Source organism: Carassius gibelio, chromosome B22, assembly GCF_023724105.1.
Source record: "Carassius gibelio isolate Cgi1373 ecotype wild population from Czech Republic chromosome B22, carGib1.2-hapl.c, whole genome shotgun sequence".
Classification (NCBI taxonomy): Eukaryota; Metazoa; Chordata; class Actinopteri; order Cypriniformes; family Cyprinidae; genus Carassius; species Carassius gibelio.
Window position 1 is genome coordinate 1,691,483 of NC_068417.1, and position 26,832 is coordinate 1,718,314.

Sequence of the window (26,832 nt, forward strand, 5' to 3'; positions counted from 1 at the left end):
ACTACCTTTGTGGCTGCTGTGATGGTGCTATTCCCTTTCCTAAAACCTGATTGAAAAGGAATAAGAATATTATTTACTATTAAGAAGTCCTTCAACTGATCACTTACCAACGACTCAAAAATTGTAGCTAAAACTGAGAGTTTTGAAATAGGACGATATTTGTCAATAAATAGTTGGATCCCCATTTTTAAAAAGTGGTCTTACATGTGCTGTCTTCCAAGACTGGGGTATAATGTTTTGTTCCAAAGATAAATTAAAAATATAAGTTATTGGTTCAACAATAATATTAGCCACAAGTTTCAAGAGGAAAGGGTCAATCCCATCAGAACCAGGTGACTTTTTACAATTTATGTTTTGTAACGCGAGTAAAACCTTCGCTCTTGAAATTGGTTCAAAAGTAAAGAGGTTTGAGTCCCAAACATTAGCGTTAGAAAAACCTGGAGATGAAAGATGTCCTAGCTCTGGCTTGAAAAGGGATCCGGCAGAGGCAAAGTGATTGTTAAATAAATCAACTATATCTTTTTTATCATTAACTTGTACATTATTAACATTTACAAATTTAGGAAGTGCAGAGAATGAAGAGTTTTGCACTGTTTTCATTGAATTTATAATTTTCCAAAATATAGCTGGGTTTTTTAAATTTAAAAATGAAAAGCTTAATTTACCATCTTGAAATAAAGCTTCATTTTCGTACTGTCTGTATTCAGTTATTTCTCTGAATAAATTATGATGTGTTTTTTTTTTATATCCTGATTGAGCAACATCTATTTCAGACTCGCCAAGATCGTGCATAAGTATACTAGCATTAGCTACTGTTTCCATGAAAAATGTTGTATGATAAATTAATGATTTAACCACCATTTAAATCATTACCTGCTTCAAAATTAATGCTGTTAACGAAATCATTGTTGAAACATTTGCAGTTAGCTCTTACTGTACGAATAAAAACTCTATAACAGAATTATAGAAACAATGAATGACTGTTCAAGGCGAATGAAGGTATACGTGTATACAAAGCATAACTTTTTCTTCAGATTTCAGAATGAGCACTTTGTCATTTGTTATATGTTGAGGTCGTGTCCATCTGATGTTTATCATGTTCATGATGTTCGCTACTGTAATGAACGCAGCTTTTTAATAAGTAGGGGAAATTCTCTTGAGTGTTTGCATTGTAAGAATGTACAGAGATACTTCAGATTTAAAAACGCTGACTTATGTGATGTTTTCTCGTTAAAATCATACAATTTCCTATTAATTCAATAGAACGTTTACACACACACTAGGGATTACCAATATGGCGGTGCGGTGGCTTCACATTCATGATGTCATGACCAATCCAGTTCTCTATTCTAGATCAGTGACCTACAGTGTTGTGAATCTGAGCTTGATGGAAATTAACGTACAGTGTATTCAGTAACATTTAAACAATCAGGATAATAAACCACACTGAATATGTTTTTCATGAGGAATGTCCACAATAACACAATCATAAATGTTAACTATTGAGGCACCAAACTACTGAACACCAGCACATCTAGTGACTCAAAATGTCTGATTAACCTGTAACTTTTAACACAACTAAACTGTGCTGACATTTATCATCAAAACAACAGCAGCTGCAGCATCTCATCTTTCATGTTTGATCATTTTTGATGCAACAAATTGTATACCTTACTTAAGTGAAATAATATAATAATACTTAAGTGAATAATATAATAATATTTATATATAGTATAAATAATTCATGTGTATAACTTATTTAGCATTATTTCATCAGGTCTCACCTCAGTGTCTTGAGTTGACAGTTTGGATCCTGTAGTAAATCACTGAGCAGCTTCACTCCTGATTCTCCAGGATCATTTCCTGTGAGATCCAGCTCTATCAGGTGTGAAGGGTTTGATCTCAGAGCTGAAGACAGAGCTTTATAACCTTCTTCAGTGATACTGCAGTCTGAAAGTCTATTAAAGATAAAGATGTTATTCTTCATTATAACACAGATTGTCATACAAGTACATGTTCTAGAATGAAGAAAATAAAAAGATGCACTACAGGAATTTTGGCCTGAATGGACTCTTTTCACAGTAAAGATGGGTAAAGTTCAATATTGGTGAACGTAAGCTACAACAAATTCAATTTTTTTTTTTTTTGCAGTTTTAATTCTCCACAATTATAACCAACAGTTGTAATCAAAATTACACAGCCCCTCAGAGATTGTAGCAGAAAAGGCAAAGTCATCAGAGATCTCACAAAATCTATGGAGAAGCTATAGAGAATAAATAACTATTACTTTAGAAAGTCTAAGGCTATATGAAGATTTTCAAGACATTAAAATTTCATAGAGACACAGATGATCAATTGACGATCAGTCATAGAATGTACTTGAGAGGCCTGTCCAGTCTCCAAATTTAATTCTCAATGAAAATATCTGGTTGAATTGGAAGAAAGCTGTTGCAACGTGGAAACCAAAGATTATCAGTGATCTGGAAGCTTTTTCAGGCGAGGAATGGGCCAAGACTGTAGTAGAGAGGTGACAGAAGCTTCTAAACACTTACAGAGAGCATTTATTGGTGATTTTAAAGAATAAAAGATTCTGCACAAAATTTGAACAAATGTTTAGATCCAATTAGAATTTCATCATGATTCTCAGAATCACTCAAAAGTGTATTAACAAACTTTCTAATACTTTACTGATGCCTTTGTTTAATTGTTTTTATAAAATTCTGTTCTCCGTAGCAAAATGTCTTGCAGGTCAAAGGGGTTGAATAATTTTGATTGCAACTGTATTATAACCTTCATTGATACTGCAATCTGAAAGTCTTCAGAAAGACTAAATAAATCACATAAAAAACATTGAATACACGATTATGATATTAAAATTTTCTGTTTTGTCTGTTTGTCAATATTTTATAAATGTATCTACCAACACACCAATTTCACATCACTGACCCATTCCTTGTGACACAGCACCGGTTTACAGACCAACTGGAGCTTTACATTGATTCATGTTTAGATTAACCAAATTCAGACCTGAGTATCTGTAGTGTCTGTGATTTTCTCAGCAGACTGGAGATTTCTGTCACTCCAGAGTCTCCTATTTGATTCCTGCTCAGATCCAGCTCTCTGAGGTTTGAATTAAACGCTGATGCCAGAGCAGCACAACCTTCATCTGTAATACTGATGCAGTTTAACCTGTAGAAGAGAGAACACAACTAATTAAGATGCATACAATTACACAAATAGCAGCTTTAGCTACTACTTTTATCCACCAATAAGAGATTTGCATGATAATCACACTGTGAAATTATTTTTAATTTCATAATTATACAAGCATCTTGAAGAGAGAGAGAGATAGAGACATTATTTCCGGGTAAAATATACAGCTGGTTTTAGTGCACTTCAGAAAGTCACTGACATATTTTTTCCCCCAATCTTTGAAGCATTTCCTACATTACTCTTTTATTTTTTTTCAGTAATTTACTTTAGCTGTGTATTTCTATTTTTTTTGGCCCTTTTGAATCATATCATTTATAAATTAATAAAAAAATTTAGAAAACGAGTCATAAAGAGTACAACAAAGCACAACAAAATCCTTATATTATAATCACATTGCACTTGAATCAAGTTAAAGGTGTAATCTGCTGATTGTCCTGCAGGTGACTGCATTAATCTGTCTTCTTACAATGCACTTAGGGCTTAACGATTACTCCAGAGCACCCATAGATCTACGATGATTTTCAAGTGCTACTTAAGTTACGATGCTTTTGAGAAACAGACAGTAATATTAAGATCAACTTTTCCAGTCTACACTGTACATTTTCAAACAGAGTCAAGATGATCTTCATTCCTGGGTTTCCTAGTTTATTCTCACTCAGATCCAGCTCTGTCAGATTTGAAGTGTTTGAATTTAGAGCTGCAGCCTGAACATGACACCCTCCTTCTGTGATACAGTTGTTCTTCAGACTGCATAAAGAAAAAACACTTCAGTTTTAATCTAATATTTAATAGTATGTTTCAGCTTACAGTTGACAAATACTGCTGCTGATAGCCACATTACAAAGTCACATAATTTTTTTTTTCGGTCAGCAATCTCTTATACAAGACACATAAACACCCAGCAGCAAGAATTTGAAAATTTCCTTGTAAAAATGAAAAAAAAAATGTCAATGTGTTAACCCTCTGGAGTCTAAGGGTCTTTTTGGGGCCTGGAGAAGTTTTGTCATGCTTTTTTCAGTTTCTTATAAATATCAAAATGGCTAATGTCTAATCTCACTGTAATCAGCACAAACTGGGCTATAATAATATGTGAAATGCATGTATGCACATGATTGTATTTTTGAGGAAAAAAAATATTATGCGTGGTTAGTGAAAAACTAAAAATGTTAAATCACTTGAATAAGGCAATAAAACACATACAGAACATTGGTTCCCGGGATTTTTGAAAACTGGAGCTTGTAGCCTAGAATGTTTCTTTCTAAATTATGTGAAAATCATCTTGATTACTCGCTCAAAACAATATATTGATTAAAATTTTCTAAGATACTTTTTGTTGGTAAAAGTCATATGCGAGTAGGCGTCAACAACCATGAATATCATTGTGATTTACACCTGAGACAAAGGCCTGCATAATGAGCAGCATAATGAGCTGCATAATGAGCTGTTCAGTCAGCTGTGCCACTGAGAGGGGAAGAGTTACAAAAATGTGAGGACAAAATAAATGTATATAATTTTATGTTTGTAGTTTATTTAGAATACATTTAATTATCCCACAACATAATTTAATATCCACTAGGGGGAGCAGTTAAACAGTTTTTTAGGAACAAAGCTGACTTTCAAACTAATTTTTTGCATCATTACAACAGTCACACAATACTTCAGAAATTATTTTAACAATTATATATTTTCTACAAAAAAACATTTATTATAATTATCATTATTATTATTATTATTAATGTTGAGAAGAGCTGAGAATATTTTTTCAGGTTTTTTAGGGGGGATAAATTGAAAGAACAGCATTGTTTTTACATTTGTTACAGTTATCTTTATTTGTTACATTTATATTATTTACATCAAGCTTTTGAATGGTATAGTATTGTGTATTGTTATTGAAACTTCATAATATTTCACTTGATTATACATTTAGTCAAGAATTATGTTTGGAAAAAGTATATCTAGTAAAATGTTCACACGTTATTTGAAAACTAGTACAAGTATAATAAATAAATAAATAAATAAAAAGACACTTAATCATGTTCATGATCTCTGAAAAATCTCATGAAAAAATATTCTATCGGTTCACTCCGAGCAGAATCGATATTTTAACGTTTCTGTTCTGCGTTCCTCTGATATTATTATCGTTCCGAAACCGGTTCGGGAGGAAGAAATACCGGTTAATAACGTTATTTTTTAAAAACAATATTATTTGCCTATAATTTGCATAATAATAATAATTTAATAATTATAATAAAGTATAGCGTTTTCCTTATTCAAAAAAGGAAAAAAATAGAGATCTTACGCTTACATTTTACAGCTTGCACCAGATTTTGTCCAAATGTAAGCTAGGCCTACTTAAAAAAAAAAAAAAAAAAAAAAAAAAATCTATCAACACTTTAAAAGTATTTTTAAGATATTTAAAAAATGTTTGTTGTATTGTTAAAAAAAAACACTTGTATAAGATTTTTTTGAGTGTAAAAAAAAAAAACGTAGGCTAAGTCGCGGCTCACATTGCATTTTATTAGCCCTATTTCTTTCCGAAATAATGAAGGCTAAAATGCCTGTAGTAGAGGTCTTCACAGTGCACCCGAGACCCGTCGACCCCGGACCCGACCCGGGACCCATACGGGTTCGGGTCTATATTTTAAATCATCAGCTGGGTCCGGGTCGGGTCCGAATCTATTTCCTCAGGTCCCGGGTCTGTTTAACATTGTGTGTAATACCCGTGCGATCGCCGATCGGAGTCATCGGACTCGGAGAACTTCCGGCCGTTATCAAAGACTGCTTGTGTTTTTTGTAACTTGCAACTTGTAAAATTAGGAAAAGAAAAGAGTGAGCCAAAAAAGTGATCTCTCGCTCTCTCTCTTTTGCTCGCAGACTCAAGAGTTAATACAAGTGCACACATGGTAATGCTTGCAGACTTGACACACTCATGTTTAATATATTTCAAATCAGCAACACAATCTGAGGTGAACTGTCACATGAATGTTTTCTATTACGCTCAAATTGCGTTAAGGCATTTTAGGTTGATAAAGCTAGCACGCACGTGCAGTCATGTTTCTATGGCAAGCAGTGAGGGACACTTCGACCGCCAAACCGCGTTTTACATTTTCTCCCATTTTTATAATATTATAAATGAACCGTTTAATCTTAAAGTTTTAGTGGTTCAGATTCAGACTCAATGCAAAGCAGAGAGCACAGACAGAGATCAGATGATAGTAAATAAATAATGTCAGCGGCCATGGCATTGCACGAGCGATCGTTATTATAGTTCAAAAGGCTAACAGTGTAAGTTATTATGCGAATTAACTCGAGTCAGAATGTACATGTGCACAGTAGCATTTGTCATCCGTCACCGTGACATCAAGTGGACTTTTGAAGCTGAAATAATGAGTGGATTAAGCTTGGACTTGGAATAACGAGAGGAATAACATGAATAACTTTCTTGACGGAGGATTGTAATGCATCACAGGCAGTCAGGTACAAGGAAGAGAGACCACGGCTCTTTAAATTAGGTAAGACAAAAAGCTGTATTCTTCGCAACAGGTTTATTGACTTGTAATAGAAATTTAAGATGGAATATGTCAACGTCGGGTCCAGTCGGGTCTAGGTCCAGATTTCAAGTAATATACGGGTCCGGGTCGGCATTTCTCGGATCTACATGGGTCCGGGTCCAGCTTTTGAAATAATAGACGGGTCCGGGTCGGTTCGGTGTAGTACATTACGGGTCTCTGTCAGGTTCGGGCAAGAATTTTTGGACCCGTGAAGACCTCTAGCCTGTAGTCTAAAGCAAAATGTTTAAAAATATTATAAAAACAGTCATTAGTTTCTCTTCAAATCAAATCCTCTAAATTTTAGGCTATAAAAACCTCAATCCAAAAACAAATTAATGTAAGATGAAGCTGACGCCTACCTCTCTCATTCGGCACGAATCCAAATGTTTCCATGTTCCTGATGTTATCCTGATGGAAATTTTATTTAATATAAAGAATATAGCATAATAGTAAATGTATAAGTAACGCTTTATATGCATCCAACAGTCGGACTCCAAATTTCATTCAATAATTATTTTGAGGTTAATATCAAATGAAAACTGTTCAGCTTCTGGGAAATGTGTGAAGCTCCTCTATAGGCTATTTTAGTTCCCCTCACTCCACAACAAAATAATTTCAATTAACAGTATTTAGAAAAGAACAAGAATTACAAATATAAGAAGCTATAGCAATATTAACGACAAACCAAAACTATTGAATTTAGACTAAAACGAAACTGAAACCAACGTTGGGTTTCTCATTCGACACAAAATCAAAGTTTCTGTATTCGCGATGTATTTGAATAACACATTATTATAAAAAATAGCCTAATGTTTGTAAACATTGTGTTTGCATTATGTGCATTTCTGAATGAAATATTTTTTTCTCTCTAAAAAACTTATATACAAGTTTCTCTTTCTCTCTCTAGGCTATATATATATATATATATATATATATATATATATATATATATATTCATTGATAATTTATATTAACCATGCAGGAAAACCTTTTTAAATATTTTGATAATTTACTGAAAATAAATAAATAACTTTTAAACCGTTTAACTGATTATTAATCGGTCAAAATCAGCTGATCTGAGTTTGCTGCACTCAGAAACCGGTGACTGTGAACGAATCAGCAGAGCTTGTACGAGCTTTTGTCATCGTTAAATCTTTCTCAGACGTTTCCATATGTCGAAATTGGTTAGCGCATCTATCTGTGCATGATGGTGTCCAAAGACTGGCGAGCGGAGCTTCTCAAATTTGGGAATAATCAAAGGAGAGCTGCGGTCCTCGGTTGGGCAGGAAAAGGCTAAGCATGCTTGCGCTTCAGTGTAGAGACCTGCGCGGGATGGATTTTTCCGTCCCGTTCCTGCAAGATTTTATCCCGCTCCAGAAAAAATATATGTTATCTTCTCCCGCTCCCGTCCGCAAACGAGCAAGTTTCCTCCCGTTACCGCCTGCAAGATCCCGTGGGTAAAGTATAAGTTTTTATTTTTTTTTAAATGCATTGCATAGTCTGCTTGCAACTCTGTTCTTTTTTCAATTGCTCCCCTGTTGAATATAAATTTAAAAAAGAAACAAATGTTTCGTTTTATTTGCGTTTAATTAAATGGATGAAAGGAACGAACAAGGAACTTAGAACATAGAACATAGAAATACAGTAAAAAAGTAAGAAATGTAAATAAAGAATATACCTATTAGGCTGTAGTATAGCCTAATGAATTATATAATAATAATAATAAACCTGGATTTATTTCATGTTCAAAGGAAAATTAACTGCTTAAGAATGCCTTCTTTTCTTCAAACATTAAACAAAAAAAATATATATATATTTTCCTCAATAACAAATTCTATAGACCAATTAAATAGACCAACTTTAAATATTTAGCAAAATAAATAATTAAAAATAAACAGAATAAAAAAAAATGTAGACTATGAATACTACTGTAGTCCGTGCAGGAATAGCATGTTGTTCACTGATGAGGGCTTCAGATTAATCCGTCTCTGCCCACTTAATGCGACCGCAATTACTGAAAGCCCTCTCCAATGGTGCGCTGGGAGCTGGAATACAAAGTAGCCTACATGGCGTGTTTGCTTAATCTCGGAAACTTTTGATATCGCCTTTTCCACCACTGAATCTCTCGCTACTTCGGAATGGAATTACACGTCGCTGTCCAAGGATTAATCAGCATCCTCCCATTCCGCAAAGTCTATTTTATTTTAATTTAGTCTATTATAAATAAAGGTGCATTGCCATTGAGACTTGACTGAGTTCACAGCTGAGCGGATATTTCACTCGCTGGCTTCAGCGTCACATTTGCATATGCTGTACTGCTGGAATTCATGATTGGTTGACAGCAAATTTCAAATATTAAACGGAACGATAAAATAACATTATTAACCGGTTAATGGCAATTTCAAATTTTAAATTCTGTTCGGAACTAAAAAAATTCATTTAGTTTCCGTTTCTGGTTCTGTTCCTATCAAAATATCATTCGTTTCAGATTTTTGTTTCCGTTCCTTGAACCGGTTCAGAGCCCTGACCACATCACATCTTTTGGGGGTGAATTATGTCTTATTCCACTCTTCGCGAAGCAAACAGTAAAAAAAGACTTTAAGAACAGTCTTGCTGCTTTTTCTTCTGTGTGGGCGTATTCAAGCCGCGCGCTTCAGTTTGAATCTGAATAGCGCGTTCAAAGGGGGCGCGGTCACAAATATAATGAAGGGAGACGTGAAAAACAGACATCGCGTTGTTTTCATATGGATTACTTTATCACAGAATATTTGTTTTTGGCAGCACTTGTTTAGTTTAAAAGCAGACATGTCAAGCTTTCTATAGATATCTCTCTCATGTCTCTTCGTTGAGTATTCATTGAGTTACAGTTCATTTTAATGACGTGTTTGTAAATGAAGATCAGCGCAGACAAAGGCAGCAGACAGCACACCTTGTTTGTTATCTTTATTTTATGAGTGCACAAAGTTTTGTTATGTCTGTATCCAAAAAAAGTAGACCCTTTACAGATTCGATTGATGTATTGCTCTTATCTGTATTATTAAAACTGAAACTGTAATTTAAGTTCTTTTCGGGGTTATCAGGAGAAAATGACTCATAACGCGTATCTGTGTTAATCGACTCCAGAGGGTTAATGTGTCAGTGTTTATCCTGCAGTAGAGCAGCGATCTGATACACTCGTGAAGAACATACTCATCATGCCTAGATCTAGACTTAAACAACAAAGTTCAAAATAATTTTGTTTTAAGAGGGTTTTTAAGTTGCTTTAAGCAAAATTAACTTCATTTAGACCTTTTCCCCCAAGAAACGACTAAATATCTCATCTGTTTTGCTTATCTAGTAAATGCATCTTGATATTAAAGTTTTTAGAGATATATTTTAGAGATATTTTGACTAGAAAAAAAAAACAAAATACTAAGTAAGATAAGCCTTTTTTCTGTGTGTCTTTTATTGATTTTTTCACCAATTATGGAAATGTCTAGTTTGAACTACGCATTTATAAATTGAGTATTTGCAATTAAAGGACACAGGAAACACCCAGCATCACTTTTTTTAGCATGCTCAGAGTTGTGCTTTTACTGTATTTACACACATTCATCTCTAGCTGGATGAATGACCATCACCCTCAGCTTAACCTTACGAAGACAGAACTCCTGGTGATTCCAGCTAACCCATTGCTCCATCACAGCTTCTCTATACAGTTGGGCTTATCAACCATTACTCCTTCGAGGATAGCCAGAAACCTAGGAGTTGTGATGGATCATCAGTTAAGCTTCACAGACCACATTGCTAAAACTACCCGGTCCTGCAGGTTTGCCTTATACAACATTAGGAAGATTATACCCTTCCTGTCAGAGCGAGCAACCCAAATTCATGTCCAAGCTCTTGTTCTCTCCAGACTGGACTATTGTAATGCTCTCCTGGCGGGCCTTCCTGCATGTACTGTCAGGCCTCTGCAATTGATCCAGCAGCGAGGGTTGTCTTCAATGAGCCTCCAGAAGTTTGCGCTCTGCAAGTGAACAACGACTTGTGGTACCATCCCAAAGAAGTTCAAAATCACTCTCATGGACCTTTCCCTGGACTGTGCCCAGCTGGTGGAATGACCTCCAAATCTCAATTCGTACAGCTGAGTCTTTACTCATTTTCAAGAAACATCTAAAGACTCATCTTTTTTACCTGCACTTAACCAACTAACACTAGCACTTTTTTCCCTGAAGCAGTTCTGTCCTCAATTCTGTGGCAAATGATCTAGGTCCATGTTAACAGTTAACCAAACACTACGGATTGTCACAAAACTTACCTCAGTATCTCTAATTTGCAATTAATATTCTTCAATCCAGTGCAGAGCAGCTTCACTCCATAATCCTGCAGATTATTATTGTTCATGTTCAGCTCTTTTAGATTGGTATCCGATCCAAGAACTGTAGCCAGAGCTGGACAGCTTTTATCTGTTAAGTCACAATCATTTAATCTACAAGATAAATAAATCAAATCACAGAGTTAGATACATGTAATACATTTGTTAAATACAATATATACAGTATATATATATACACATTATATATATATATATATATATATATACACAGTATATATATATATATATATATATATATATATATATATATATATATATATATATATACACAGTATATATATATATATATATATATATATATATATATATATATATATATATATATATATTAGTGGTGGGCCGTTATCGGCGTTAACGTGCTGCGTTAACGCGAGACTTATCGGGCGATAAAAAAAATATCGCCGTTAATCTATTCTCAAAGTTGGGTTGGGAGCTGGGTCTATACTAAGCAAGCTATGATGACTTTCACTTTGTTTTTTTATATAACCGACCAGCCTAAAAAGATGCTCAGGACAGTTGACGGGCCACTGCTGTGCATCGTCATGAAAGCGTATCTTTTTCACATGTTTTTACGCCTTACCGCTTGTCGATTTAAACATCCAAACACAAGACGCGGAAAAACTGAACAGAGTAGGTTACTCGCGCGCGTGCGCACGAGAGAGATTGAGAGCCGCGTATCACGGACAGCGACACTGAACCGAGCTCTCTTCTGCGAAGTTCTCCTCGAAGTCCCTCCTGCACCTGAACGAACAGATACAAATTGCAGTTTGAACAAACAAAAATACGTAAAAGAGCCCAATTCAGTGCTCGCGGTGTTCTGGTGTTCAGGCAGACAAAGGCGTCTCAAAACACTTGAACATCGAATTTGCTTATTTTTGCTCTTGTGCCGACAAATACATACAAAATGTGTCAAAATATCCACCTTGGAAATTATGCTCGAAAAAACTGTCAGTTAAGCTATTTCTTAAGTGAAAGTAAACAGTTGAGGAAAAAAAAATTGGATGTATATTATATTGGATGCGTTCATCTTCTCTTATAGTGACCGCGCCTAATTTAGCTACTGGCTGCTGTAATGTTAATCCAAGAAAATGAAAATCACTCATTGCTCTTGACTGAAATTTTTTTTAGTTTTAACAGTCAAACCAAAAATTATTCAGACACCAGATATAATTTTTGATGTATATAGCAAAACTGTAATAATGTGAGAAATGTTGAAGGTGTCTGAATAAATCTAGGTTTGATTGTATATTTCATTTTTACATTGAAGACTATCCAGTGCTATTTTACATTTAATTATTTGGTTTCTGTACCTTGACACCTACAAACTTGAAAAAAACGTAAACATTGGTGTGAAACAGGCGTAAGGTTGTTTGCACCTTGTGCAATGTGAAATTAGTTTACAGCTTTTTCAAGCACTTTGTGATGCATTTTGGAAACAGGAGATGAGCCCCTTTTCTAATGCACCACCTAGCTTGATAAACCCCTTCTCAAAGACTTACTGTTTGTCAATTTTATTTGAGTAACACATATTCTGAATGCCTTCGGGAGAATTCGAATGAGCCATTTTAATCTAGATTAATTTCAATATCACAGTGAGATTAATCTAGATTAAAAACCTTTATCAAGCCCACCTCTAATATATATATACACACACAATATATATATATATATATATATATATATACACACACAATATATATATATATATATATATATATACACACACAATATATATATATATATATATATATACATACACAATATACATATATATATATATATTCATGTAAATGAATAACAGGTTTTTATCATTAATGGCGAGGAGTTATACATTTAAAAGTGCTGCTCTATTATCTGGATGAGTGTCTTGAGGTGGAGAATCTGAAGGTTAATCATTTATGCATTGAGGTTATGCAAGAGTAAATCTCCTTTTTTGAAGAAGTTTAAGTTGAACTGCATATTGGAGTAGAAATAACTATGGAACAATGTGTTTTATAATAACATGATGTGCTTCTACTACTAAACAGCATTGCACTTTAATTCCAAAGGACTGCAATTTTTAAAGAAATGAAAATGTGTTTTGATTTAACCCCTAAGAGATATATACTAGTTAGTAAAAGAAAGATGACGGCATCTTGGAAAGAAGGTATGCACCAAATTTTCAGCATCCGCAAATTATCAAAGAGAAAACTGACCAAAAATGTGAGCAAAAAAGATAGGCTACATATAATAATAATAATAATAATAATATATGGCGAGCAGCTCCTCTCAATATTTCGCTCTATGAATGTGTGTTCCGCTCAACGTTCACGCTCACTGGAAAATCAAAGTCTGATCAAATAACTCACCGACAGAAAATGTATATGATGTATACTTGCTTCTGTTTTCAGTAGCACTACTGTGCTGTAACATGGTGTACAGCTGTACTGGTAAAATGATGCTAACTTTAGCGATGCTGTGATCTGATAATCAGTGTTGTGGGTAACGCGTTACAAAGTAACGCGTTAGAGTACTCTAATTACTTTTTCCTGAAATTTGTAACTTAACGCGTTAGTTCCGTGCGTAAGTAATCAGTAACTTCGTTATTTTTTTTAAAAAGTAATCCGTTATTTTAAGGAAAGGAAAATCCCGACTGCAGCCTGCTTTTTGTCAGACAGTAGTCCTAGGTCTACTGTGCTACCTGCGGATGTACAGTATCAGCGGAGCCGAAGCTCTGTGATCGTAAAGTCAATGGCTGTGATGCGTCTGTGCCCTGCGCCTGACCCTGTGTGTGTGGGTTTTTTTTTTTTTTTTTTCAACTCCCGGCAAGATAGCAGAGAGGACAGCGTTTGGTTTATGGAAGTACGCACATTATTTTCAATTTGTCAACGAAAAAGAAAAGAACATAACGGTAAAATGCACACTCTGCTTTGGTGAAAAGCTTCTGTCGACCGCCAAAAATTCTACCTCAAATTTAACGCTACGTTTTAATCACTACTTTGAAGAGTAAATGTAAGAGGACTGTGTTAAAGCGAATTTAGGCTTGTGACTGTGAGTGACACTTTAATAATAATTAGTTCGGCTATTAAGCGATTTGTCATTTGCCTGTGTGGCAATGAAGGATTTAATTCGGTTTGTTATCATTTTTGTTTGACAGGCAGCTGTTAATTTATGTTAGATCATTGGCTGGCTGGTTGTTCATCATTTCTAAATGGATTTAAATCTGCAAGCCTGTTTAAGGTTGTGTTTACAAGTAAGCATACTTGTACTTTGATAACTGCATTAGCCTATTTAAAGTTAAAGAAAAATCAGGAGTTATCTTGTGGTGCTCATAATATACAGTAGCCTAGGCTACTCGGGCTGGGTAACGTTAGGTGCGAATTTTGATTAATAATATGTTCTGTGATAATAAATAAATAAAACGCCATGTGGAATAGCCGATTGCTGACTGTCTATCCTGTTATTGTTATCCTGCAGTGTTACTTTAGTCGGATGACTGACGTTATTCATTGTCGGGAGTCACGACTTCTAGGTGCATTTAAAGGGGCCGGGGGCTGTGTCTGTCATGTGTGAGCCGCTGCAAACGGCTTTTAATTTTTGGTAACGCATGAGTACTCTAACGCGTTACTTTTATGAATAGGTAACGCTGTATCATAACTGATTACTTTTAATTGATGGTAACGTTGTAACCTAACTAACTACTTTCCAAAGTAACTATACCCAACACTGCTGATAATAATAGCATAATAGGACTATAATTATTTGGATAATTAGTCCAATAAAAATTTTAATAAATCCAACAACTTATATTTAATCCTTATTCACTGAAGTGAACAAAAAAAAATTACAAACAATTAACAATATAATACAGTATTTATAAATCTTTCTTAATGTTAGTTGATGAGAATACAGTTGTTCATTGTTAGTTAATGTTAATTAAGAGTGCATTAACTGTTAACTAGCACAACAGATTTTAATAATGAATTAGTAAATGATAAAATTAATTTGAACTAAGATTAATGAATTCTTAGATTTTAAACTAGTTAACTTTGTGACCTTATTATAAAGTGTTACCAATATTAACATACATTCTGTCCAGTTTCATAATGTTACTTTCAGTAAAAGTGGTTATTTTATTAGCTTGTGTTTTTTTTTTTAATTCAGTATCATAAAATTTTTGTTAAATTGAAAAAGTCTTACAAAATAAATTTATATTATTTAATAAAATAATAAATAATCATTACAAAGCATTTTTGGTGCATCCAGAATTTTCGGTTTCTGTTTTGGCCCAGAATTTTCATTGTGGTGCATCCCTAGATGTAAGACTACATGTTTATTTAATTTAAATTTAACAGTAATTTACTTTCAAATCCCCCAATTGCTGAATGTTCTGAACAACAGCACTGTAATATCGCAATATACCACAGAATATCACAACATATTTAAAATCACAATAATAATGTATTGTGACACAAGTATCGTGATAAAATCGTATCGTGAGGCCTCTGGTGATTCTCACCCCTACTTATAACTGGTGTATGGTTAATTATCACTATAAATCAATGTATCAATGTAAATTAATGCAATTTTAAGACGAGAACAAAACATGACAACATATATTTAAAAACTTACAGAGCTCTTTTGGAGGTTTTGATGACTGCTGATAATCTAATGAGACACTCGTCTGATTTCTTGAATTTCTGAAGCTCAAACTCCTCCAGCTCCTCCTCTGATGTCAACAACACAAAGGCCAAAGCAGACCACTGGGCAGGTGAAAGATCAGCAGATGAGAGACTTCCTTTGCTAAGGTGGGTCTGAATGTCTTCCACCAGAGTTTGGTCGTTCAGTTCATTCAGACAGTAGAACAAATTGATGGATCTCTCTGGAGACAGATTAGACTCTAATTTCTGCTTGATGTACTGAACTATTTCCTTTTTGCTCTTGTCATTGTCTTCTTCATGTGTCAAAAGACCCTGTAAGAGTCTCTGATTGGACTGGAGTGACAAACCAAGGAGGAAGCGAAGAAAAAGATCCAGGTGTCCATTATCACTCTCTAGTGCCTTGTCCACTGCAGTCTTGAGCAAATCAATCATGGTTTCACTTTTGTTTTCCTGTTCTGTAGAGTCTTGATCTAACACATATTTCTTGTTGATGTCTAGAAACAGATGTGCATAAAGGGCTGCAATAAACTCTTGAATGCTCAAGTGAACGAAGCAGTACATGGTACCAAGAGTGATCCCTGTTTCCTCCTTAAAGATCTGGGTACACATGCCTGAGCACACTGATGCCTTATAGACGTCAATACCACAGGCTTCCAGATCTGTGTCATAGAAGATCACATTGTTTCTTTCCAGCTGATCAAATGCCAGTTTCCCCAGTGAAAAGATGGCATCTTTATCCCAGGAAACATCTGGTGTATATTCTCCATCATACTTTCGTCTGCTCTGCTGGATCTGAAATCTGAGGAAGTGTGTGTACATTTGTGTCAGAGTCTTAGGAGTGTCTTCAGTATTTGACTCCTGCAGTGTTTTGGAGGCATCATCAGTCTGATTGTTTTTCACAACATTATTTATTTTCTCCTCTAAAATGTTCTGGAGAACAGTGGCTGAAATCCAGCAGAAGACTGGGATGTGACACATGATAAAGAGACTCTTTGATTGTTTAACATGATCAATGATTTCTTTGGCCTGATTCTCATCCGTGAATCTTTTTCTGAAGTACTCCTCCTTTTGTGCATCATTGAATCCTTGTATCTCTGTCAGCCGGTCGATACAGTCAGGAGGAATCTTACTGGCAGCTGCTGGTCTGCTGGTGATCCAGATGAGAGCAGAAGGAAGCAGATTTCCCTTGATGAGGTTCGTCAGGAGAACATCCAGAGAGACTGGTGATGAAACATCAGACCACGTCTCATTATCCTTAAAGTTTACAGGAAGTCGACATTCATCCAATCCATCAAGAATGAACAAGACTTTGAACTGATTTCTTCTTTTAAGGTTCAGCCCTTTTGTCTCTGGGAAAAACTGAGTTATAAGGTCCATCAAACTTAGTTTTTCTTGCTCCTTTAAGTTAATCTCTCTAAATGGAAGAGGAAATATGAAGCTGATATCTTGATTTTCTTTTCCTTCGGCCCAATCCAGAACAAACTTCTGCACAGAGACTGATTTTCCGATGCCAGCAACTCCTTTTGTCAGTACAGTTCTGATCTGCTTGTCTTGTTCAGGTGCTTCAAACAAATGTTTGCACTCAACCTGTATCTCTTGTGATTCATGACGTCTGGAAGCAACTTCAATCTGTCTCACCTCATGTTCAGTATTGACCTGTTCACTACAACCCTGAGTGATATAGAGATCTGTGTAGATGTTCTTCAGAAGTGTAGAGTCTCCTTGCTTTGCAATTCCTTCAAACACACATTGATACTTCTTCTTTAGGCTACACTTTAGCTGATGAATGAAGAACAGTTCATCTAAACAGAAACAAAAATACAGATATTGTTTAATCTTATTTTCTCTCTACATTTGTAATTCACAATTTAACAGATGATCACGAGTCTCTTACCTTCTAGAGTATCAGCAGCTTCATCTTGCTTCATCTCTCTCAGGAAGTAGAGCGTGAGATCAAGAGCTGCTTCTTTCATACTGCATCTGTTCTCATTAAAGTCCTTCACAAAGTACTGCTTGTCCTCTTTTTGTAATATTTTCTTAAACTTTTCCAGTTCTTTCTTCAGAAATGTGATTATTTTTCTCTCAAGATCCTACAAAGACAGACAAGAATGAAGGACAGAAAAAAATCTTAATCTATATTCGGTCAAAATTATGTATTCAGTAATTAAAAATATTCATCAAAGAGACAAACATTAATTAGCTGTAAATATTAATAGATATATGTTCTCATTCTTATTTGATGGGTTCTTAAAAAGAAAAAGTAGAAATAAAAGTTATGTCACATTATTATTGAATAATGTATTTGTTTATTATAATTATTAAATGTTCTTGAAAACATGTTTTATTACCTGGAAGATCTGCAGGAGACGGTCTGTAAAATTCTTGTGTTTTCTGTGAGACTGTAAATCTGGATCTAATGTTTCATACTGAAGCCTGATCGTAAATAAAATAAATAAAATTACTGCATTTTTAGGAGAAAAAAATATGACCAAAATATCTTGTAAACATTTTAGCAAAGAGAAAAATTATAAATAAATTATACATTTATGGACTATACGTTTTATGATAATAATTCACTGATACACTTTCTGAAACAGTCCATGTGTAAAGAAAAACGCATCAAATACCATTTGGTTCGTGATGTTGTTTCTTCACTGAAGTTTAGTGGTTCATTCTTTGACCGGTCACTCTTCACAGACACAGAGCTGGACACATGTGAGTCTGATCTTACACTAATGACACAAAGAACAAAACACTTTACTACAGGAGCTCCTTCAGTCTCATTTAAAGAGCTTCACTGTTGAGGATGGTAATGAAGCACAGTATAGACATGCATTTGTTCATCTATGACTATGGATAGATGGAAATACATATTCATGTTTGGCTCCATGATCTATTTTCATGGTTAATTTATACCTCCTTGTGGCTGCTTGTGTAATTTTGTTACTGGAAAGAAGCTCCAGACGGATTACTGGTCTTGTTCAGTGCTTTTTGCTTTCATAATATCTCATCTAAAACATAACTTAACCCTTTAATGACATATCTACTGCACAGTAGACCTTAATTTGATAAGGAAAAAATCTGTCAAAAGCAGGAGATGAGAGCGCAATCTTCCCACAGCTCTACTGCCCCTCTTCTGTGTCTGCTTTTGCCATGGGGTGTGGAGATTTACAGTTTTCAAGTGACAGCAGCAGTTTACTAACTTCAGTCAGCCACACAAAAGGAAAAATGGAAAGATGAAGAGCTAACACATGGGATTAATTGATGTAGATCATCTTTTTCTCCCTTTTATGACATTATGTCACGTAAAGGGCAAAATATTGAGGCCCCTTCATCCAGTTTGGATGAGTTTCATTCTAATTGGTCAAGGACCCTAAAACATTTTATGACTAGTAGCTTATGATTCCATTTGAATACTGCAATTCAGACAAGTAATGAATTTACATTTTTATATGAAATCAACTACTACAGCCACTGAATACTATGGGCCTTAAAAAAAATCATAATTTTCTTCCAGTTATACCTTTTTTATTATATAAATGTAATATTTTCTTCATTCTATTTGTTTTTATTTTATTTTCATTTAACTAACACACCTCTAAGAATGAAAATACCTGCATGTTCAATAATAAGTAAATAAACAAACAGACCTACACATGATAATTATTTAAATAATCATATATTTTAAAAAAGAATATAATTATATAATAATAGACTTTTGTCAGGGTTAATCCATTGACCTAATCAATATGTGCCTATTCATAAAATATGTGATACTTTACATATTTCCATCAAAGTATAGTATGCAAATGTTTTATGTGAATTTATATAACTACGTGTACCTTCACTGCAGTATTTCTTGTATACTAAAACTGCTTACATAAGGGAAAGTTCACCCAAAAATAGAAATTGTGTCATCTTCAAGATGCAAACTTATGAGTTTCTTTCTTCTGTTGAGCACAAAAGATGATATTTTGCAGAATGTTGGTAACCAAATTGTAAATTACAAAATGTGTAATTTTCTTTCAGGTATACCCTTTTTATTATATAAATGTAATATTTTCTTAATTCTATTTATTTTAATTATTATTTTTGAATTTAACTTATTGGTACACAATACCCTGTTGGGTCACCTTAACGCAGCGGTTCTCAATTCCAGTCCTCGCACCACACAGCTCTGCACATATTGCTCGTCTCTCTTTGTTAACAAACCTGATTCAGATAATCAACTCGTTAGAAGTGAGCTCCGTGCATGAACTGTGTTCACATTGACATGGTCCCTACACAGTGTTTACTGCTCCTTACTCCCTGAGCAGGAGAAATCTGTTGAAGTTTACTTCACTTCGGTAAATTCATTCACGGATTTTGTTGCACAACATCCGTCTTTGCAAATGGACAAGTGTGACATCACATACCTCTGTAAATCAATACTATTTAAATTCACGTCTCGCACACTTCAATGCATTTTGAATGGAACATATACATTCACTTCGAACTGGAATCATGGAGGAATATCCTGTGATGTCCACTTCTCAGGACACGTATGTTCAAATAAAACAAACGTCTAAAGCAATAAGAGAAACTTAGAAAATGTGCAGAGCAGTGTGGTGCGAGGACTGGTATTGAGAACTGCTGCCTTAATGGCTGCTCTTTGTTCTGCACTATGTTTCACTATTTTAAGACAAACGGATTTATTGTGTTTTCATATTCAAGAGATTATAAGAAAGATGCAACTTTTGGGGGGTTTGCATCAAATGTTCTTTGACTTTTATGCATAATTGATTTGTTTATGAATAAAAATTGATCTGTTGAAAACAGTTATTTTGAGTTAGATGCCAAATGCTCTCCACCTATTCAAATTTGACATTGAAAGGGGTGAATACAACATATTTGCCCACCGGCAATGCACATTCAAATACGATTTTCAAGAAAATAAACTAAAAACTGAGGAAAATAAATGCAGAACATGTTCACATAGGACACTATTAGCATGACTATATGCGTGAAACCATTCAGAATAATTTGTGAACAAATGGGTTAATTCGCTTACGTTTAACCCATTTGTTCACAAATTATTCTGAAGTCTATGTTTAAACAAAAATAAGAAATCACAAATACCGTTTTGTTTGTGGTGCTGTTTTTTCACTGAAGTCTGGTCCTTCTTCCTTTGACCAGTCACTCTTCACAGACACAGAGCTGGACACATGTGAGCCTGAATATTTTCTTTTTTGACTAAAACAGAAGAAAAGGTCAGTTCTACACAGTTCTGTTAGCAATATTACAATTAAAGGGACCATATACACTATTTTAAAAGTCTATTACTTTGTTTATGAAAATGCACTGCAGCTTCATAAAGCGTGCTGTACACAAGCTAACCTTTTGGGTCTTACGGCTCAGGAACAGTTATTAATATAAAACAGGAGTTATTAATAAATCTTAAACACTGAATCCAAACAAAGAGGGTTTGCTTTCTCATCCAAACACACAGCGTCTCCACAACATGAAGACAACACTACAACTCACTGAAGCCTCATCTTCTCTTTGTGTAAACCTTTGAACAGCATTACGCTAATATTTCACATTGTGATGCACACATTTGTGAAATTAATATCTGGACTTTAGTCAAGCCATTTTAATCATTTCTGGATCAGTGTTCTCTGTTAGACAGAATAAATTACTTTACAGGAGACTGTGACCTTTGTAACTTTGAAGATCTTTTACAGATCACATATATATACATACATATACACATAAATACACACACACATATACAGATATATATATAGTATATATATATATTAGAGGTGGGCATAGATTAATTTTTTTAATCTAGATTAATCTCACTGTGATCTTGAAATTAATCTAGATTAATCTAGATTAAAATGGCTCATTCGAATTCTCCCGAAGGCATTCAGAATATGTGTTATCCAAATAAAATGGACAAACAAACAGTAAGTCTTTGAGAAGGGGTTTATCAAGCTAGGTGGGGCATTAGAAAAGGGGCTCATCTCCTGTTTCCAAAATGCATCACAAAGTGCTTGAAAAAGCTGTAAACTAATTCCACATTGCACAAGGTGCAAACAACATTACTCCTGTTTCACACCAATGTTTAAGTTTTTTTCAAGTTTGTAGGTGTCAAGGTACAGAAACCAAATACTTAAATGTAAAATAGCACTGGATAGTCTCCAAAGTAAAAATGAAATATACAATCAAACCTACATTTATTCAGACACCTTCAACATTTCTCACATTATTACAGTTTTGCTATATATATATATATATATATATATATATATATATCAAAAATTATATCTGGTGTCTGAATAATTTTTGGTTTAACTGTTAAAACTAAAAATTTATTCAGTCAAGAACAATGAGTAATTTTCATTTTCATTTTCTTGGATTAACATTACAGCAGCCAGCAGCTAAATTAGGCGCGGTCCCTTTAAGAGATGATGAACGCATCCAATATAATACACATCCCATTTTTTTTCCTCAACTGTTTACTTTCACTTAAGAAATAACTGAGTTTTTCGAGCATAATTTCCAAGGTGGATATTTTGACATATTTTGTATGTATTTGTCGGCACAAGAGCAAAAATAAGCAAATTCGATGTTCAAGTGTTTTGAGACGCCTTTCTCTGCGTGAGCCTGAACACCAGAACTCCGCGAGTACTGAATTGGGCTCTTTCACATCTTTTTGTTTGTTCAAACTGCGATTTGTATTTGTTCGTTCAGGTGCAGGAGGGACTTCGAGGAGAACTTCGCAGAAGAGAGCTCGGTTCAGTGTCGCTGTCCGTGATACGCGGCTCTCGATCTCTCTCGCGCGCGCGCGCGCGCGCGCGTGCATGCATGCTCTGTTCAGCTTTTCCGCGTCTTGTGATTGGATGCTTTAATGTTTAAATCGACCAGCGGTAAGGCATAAAAACATGTGAAAAAGATGAGCTTTCTTGACGATGCGCAGCAGTGGCCCGTCAACTGTCCTGAGCATCTTTTTAGGCTGGCCTCAGCCAGTCAGTTATATAAAATATCAAGGTGAAAGTCATCATAGCTTGCTTAGTATAGACCCAGATAAGAGTCTCGCGTTAACGCAGCACGTTAACGCCGATAACGGCCCACCACTAATATATATATATATATATATATATATATATATATATATATACACACAGAGCTGGGTAGTAACGGATTACATGTAATCTGGATTACATAATCAGATTCCAAAACTCAAGTACTTGTAATTAGAGTAAACTAATTTTTAAAATACTCGTAATCAGACTACAGTTACTTTTTTATGGATTACATGATTACATATTATTTACACAATGGTTGTTCACAATTCATTGATTCTCCTAAGTTTCTTTTTTTTTTTAAGTTTATATTTTTTCCTATTAAACCTGCCACATACATTCGTCATTCTTTGAGTTTTTCTGGTGGAGAGGGGGAGGGGTGTAAGAATCGCGAACAGAAGAAATCATCAACAAGATAATGCGGCCTTTAATCACTGGATGTACAGACATAATTTCATTTTAAAAGAAAGACATGGAAAAATGTCACTATTCAGTGTAAACTCTGTCTACCACGGATCAATTTGCTGTCAATGGAATTCTTTGACCTAGCAACGTTATTGCTGGGAATTATTGCTCATGTCCTTTAATATATTTTTGTAATGTAGATTTTTCTTCATTGTTACTACCTTATGCACTTCAAGTGTTTAGAGATGAAAAACACAAAGAAACAAACATATTGCGGTAGAAAAAAATATAAATATTCTGTATAATATTTGCAACATCACACGACCTGGAGTGAAGTTTTTCTGAATTTCAGCTCGATTGCAAATGTGATATTGATTTTATACATCTTCAGTTAAATAAACAATATTAACTGACTTACATTTTAGACACATTATATGTCGCTTTTGTTCTATTTCAAACAAAAGCAAAAAGTCACAGCAGAACAGTCGCGCATCTGCGAGCAACAGTTTTCATTACTGAATGATTCATTTTTTTTTTTTATGAGTCAATGATTCAGTGAGCCATTTATAAAAACGGTTATTTGCTTCATTTATTGACTGAATCAGCCGTTTGAACGAATCGGTTGACTCAATGGTTCACTCATTAAGACATTTAATATCATATTTAAAAGTATCATTGCATTTCATATTTGGTATGTCAAAAAAGTAAAAACATTAATCTAATAACATAATTTATTCATTTGGACAGATGGAGTTTGTTGATACTGATTTCAGTTTAATAATAATAATAACAACCATAATGTCTTATTTTTCTAATTTAATATAAGGATAACATGTAAGAATTCAACGTAAATGTAGACATCTACAAAATATGTTCCTTTATAAAGTAAAAAAAGTGTAACAGCAATCAATTTAAGGCTAATATAAAAAATATACTGATTTAAGTAATACCTGATAGAGCACTGATTAGACAGCTTCAGAATATGTTACATTTGTGCCAAAAAAAAACAAAAACTTTTTTCCCCCGGACAAGTAACTATTTTACTCGGACAAATGAATGATTGATTTACTTCTCAGAACAACAAGCTCGTGTAAAAGCTTAATGTCGAGCCTTGTATTAGCAATGTTATTGCTGTGAGTTTCATCCTCTTTAATATTCATTTTTGTAATGTTGTTATTGTTTGTCTTTTCCTTATTGTTACTTTGCACTTAAAATGGTTTGAGATGGATAGAAATGACATCGCTGTGTGAGTTTAGTCTTTTTCAACATTCATGTTCGCAATGTAGCTATTGTTTGATGTTTTTCATTGATAGTCTTATTCACTTCTAGGGTTTTTTTTTAGATTTAATATTTTACCTAGTAGTGATATTGCTGTGAATTTCATGTTTTTCAATATTGGTTTTCTAAATTTACGTAATCATAAATTACTATTTTGGAAGTATTAACTGTCCATATATTGCACTTGAAAAAGAAGCTATTGTATATATACACATATTGTATATATATATGTATATATACACATATATACATATATATATACATATATATATATATATATATATATATATATATATATATATATATATACATATATACATATATATATATATATATATATATATATATATATATACATATATACATATATATATATATATACATATATACATATATACATATATATATATATATAAAATCTTTTTTTTTTTAAGTACAAGATTAGGCTGAATATATGTGATATCAAATAAGGGTAAGCACAAATGTAATCTAAATGTAATCCAAAAGTAATCAGATTAGGTTACCAAAAATGTGTAATCTAAGAGATTATATTAGTGTATATATATGTATATACACATATATATACACTAATAAGAGATTATATTAGTGTATATATATATATATGTATATACACATACATATATATATACACATACATACATATATACATATATACACACATATACATATACATATATATACTAGGGATGCACCGATGCATCGGCTGAACATTGGTAACGGACGATATTTGCCTCGTTAAATGCCATCAGGAAATAAAAATGACATTCGCCGATGTCTGATGATTATGTGTCATGAACGCTGTGCTCAGGAGAAACTTTTTTTTCCCTCTTTTTATTTGGGAGGGGGGAGATACAGAATCCAAGACGGGATAGGGCACCCGCACACTCTCCGTTCTCAGTAACTTAGATTAAACAAAGAAGTGTGTGGCAATATTTTACAGTTTCAGAGAAAGATCAGCGTTTTGAAATTTGCAATACGTGTTCCATTGAAATTTCAAGAGGGGGGGCTGTTAGAAAGTCATTTAACACAACAAATCTCATTGGACATTTGAAAAGCAGGCACGAGGCGGTGTACGGCGATTACCTGCAAGCTGACCAAAAACGGAAAAATGAAGCCGCCCAGAAAGCGCAAACCCCCGTTAAGACTCAGACTTCAATTGACACGGCATTTGAGAAAGCCAAACAGCTGCCTCCTAACATCGCCAAAGTGAAACAAATAACAAACAAGGTGATGGAGTTTATCGCTTTAGTTGACCAGCCTTTCTCTGTAGTGGAGGACGTGGGTTTTCGGAGTCTGATTAAGTTTATGGAGCCACGCTATACGCTGCCGAGCCGGCGTCACTTTGGCGAGGTCTGTCTCCCCGAAATCCACAAAATTGTGGCCACGCACATTCATGAGCTAATGGCTTGCGACATCGCTGCAATCAGTTTCACCACAGATATATGGAGTTCAGATGTAAGCCCTGTGAGCATGCTTAACCTCACGGCACAGTGGATTGATAAGGACTTCAATCTGGTGAAGGCAGTGTTGTACTCCCAGGAGTTCGCAGGTACCCACTCAGCATCTGCTATCTCGGAGGCATTTGAGACAATGTTCCAGACGTGGAAAATCGACAAAACCAGAGTGCATGCTGTCGTGAGAGATAATGTGACGAAATGAATATGAATATGACGAAAGCTATGATGGACAGTGGTCTGGCTAGTTTTGGCTGCATGGCGCACACACTGCAACTGGCAATTCATGACGGTGTTTTTAGCCAGCGCAGCCTCACGGATGTTGTGGCTATTTGCTGAAAAATCGTCGGCCACTTTAAACACTCACCCCTCGCATATTCACGTCTCCAGGCTGAGCAGATCCAGTTGGGAATGAAACCAAAAAGGCTACAGCAAGATGTTTCCACTCGCTGGAATAGTACATTTTATATGATGGAGAGCTTGCTGGAACAAAAGCGCGCACTTGCTACATATGCTGCAGACTACGACCTCCCGGCGACTCTCATTGCGCACCAGTGGCAATTAATTGAAAACTTTATAACAATCCTCTCCCCGTTTGAACAATTGACGAGAGACGTTAGCTCATCAGAAGCGTCAGCTGCAGATGTCATCCCCTCTGTGATAGCCCTGAGACTTCTGAGTAAGCAGGCTGACACAGACACAGGCGTTAAAACAACAAAGACCTCATTATTAGAGGCTGTAAATAGACGCTTCGATCAAATCCAGTACGATCCCATGTTTTGCATTGCCACCTATTTGGACCCCAGATACAAGGATCGTTACTTT

At 34.7% G+C, this 26,832-nt stretch overlaps 1 protein-coding gene and 1 long non-coding RNA gene across 3 annotated transcripts in view; one reads left to right on the plus strand and one right to left on the minus strand.

Moving 5' to 3' along the window:
• The window catches only part of LOC127987560 (uncharacterized), a 1,055,570-nt gene that overhangs the window by 751,881 nt on the left and 276,857 nt on the right, over nt 1-26,832 (minus strand). The gene's annotated exons all lie outside the window — the stretch shown is intronic.
• The window catches only part of LOC127987632 (uncharacterized), a 264,322-nt gene that overhangs the window by 124,003 nt on the left and 113,487 nt on the right, over nt 1-26,832 (plus strand). The window contains exon 2 of one of the 2 annotated variants that reach the window (XR_008161288.1): nt 15,766-15,926. This is a non-coding gene — a long non-coding RNA (uncharacterized LOC127987632). The remainder of the gene's footprint in view (nt 1-15,765; nt 15,927-26,832) is intronic. The other variant, XR_008161289.1, reaches the window with a different exon arrangement.